At 44.3% G+C, this 1,473-nt stretch overlaps 1 pseudogene; it reads right to left on the reverse strand.

The window, feature by feature from the left end:
- Nucleotides 1-272: 272 nt before the first annotated feature.
- On the reverse strand, nucleotides 273-731 carry LOC114613148 (annotated as a pseudogene).
- Nucleotides 732-1,473: the final 742 nt, after the last annotated feature.

Consider the following 1,473-nt stretch of genomic DNA (forward strand, 5'->3'; position numbering starts at 1 on the left):
CAATCCCAAAAGCTCTCTGCCTCTCCCCCTTTTTTATTTCATAAACAAGACTGAGCCTTTCTTAGGTCATTCAAACAAGAGTGCCTTCCTTATCCATTGTGGGATATGCATTATCAAAAGCAGTGCACTTATGTCTTAGGCTGGTAAGGTTCTGTGTAGAATCTTACCCATCCTTGGCTTGCCAGCCTTTTAATTTAGTAACTCTGTCTGGGGGTCCATTATCAGGTTCAAGCCATGTAATTTGGCTGCCAACATGTTGATGTAGTTAAAGACTACATGTATGTCTCAGCATTTGGACTACTCCAAACACTCTGGAACTGTGGTGGAGGAGGAGGATTAAAAATCAAAGGACGTGGCTGCACATGATAAGCACATAAATTTTGTTTCCTGATTGCAGGGCCCATTTTCAGCTTTTTACCATGGAAATTTATCTGTGATTCTACTATCTTCTGCACATCCACGTCATTGTAAAATGAGACAAATCCATAGCCCTTCGACACACCAGTTCTATCAGTGATTATCTTCACTTCTTTTACTGAGCCATATCTGGCAAAGAAACTCCTGATTTCGGTTCCATCCATCCTAACATCAATTCCACCAACAAAAACGGTGTTTGGCATAATTTTGCCTTCTGGCAAAACATATCCTTGACTGGTGTTCGCTGATGAAGACTGAGTACTGGCCTCCCTGGAGACAGCTCAATTTGGAGCCTCAGAAGTTGTAGCAGACATGATGGCGGCCAGAGTACTGGTGGAAAAACCTCGAAGGTGGAGCAGAAGCCACTCGGCTGGCAGCTACGCTCGGAGGGCAGCTGTGGAGTGGCTGAGGTGGCTGCCTGGCCTCCAACGGGCAAAAAAAAAGCCGAGGCGGTGGTGGAAAGAGAGCCGAGGGCCACGGAGACAGCGGAGCCCGAAGCCATCGTGGCGAGGGTGGCTGAGAGATTGCCAGAGCAGCATTCTTTAAATTCACAAGCTTACCATGCAAAGTTGAAACAGCCAGAGAGGTGTTAGAATTATGTCAAATACATTGCAAGTGTCTTTAAACATTTTCCTAATTATAATGTCTACCACTGTAAATTTTAGAACTAACAATCCAATGCTATTTGGAATGAAATCGAGATGGCTCCTTACTCTTAAACTCTGACCCTCCTTCCAATAATTTGAATAGGATAAAGAGCATCAATCCATTCTATCTTCACAGACTTAAGGGAGCTAGAAGTATGGCCAAAGCAAGGATGCTTGAATTTACTTAGAAGAGGAAATAAAATAGTCATAAGATACAGATGGAAACTGGGTAGGAGAACAGATGGTGAGTAGAATGGGGAGATTCATGGTTAGGCATGGGGAGAAACAGGAGATAAGGACAGAGTGCCAGGAAAATGAATGTAAATCTACAGCTTTGTGGAGTGGGGATATTGGGGGCATCTCTAGGATGTCCCAGAGACCTGGGATGTGGGAGACTCCCAGGAATCTA

This window comes from Grammomys surdaster, unplaced genomic scaffold, assembly GCF_004785775.1.
Source record: "Grammomys surdaster isolate TR1022 unplaced genomic scaffold, NIH_TR_1.0 126189, whole genome shotgun sequence".
Lineage (NCBI taxonomy): Eukaryota > Metazoa > Chordata > Mammalia > Rodentia > Muridae > Grammomys > Grammomys surdaster.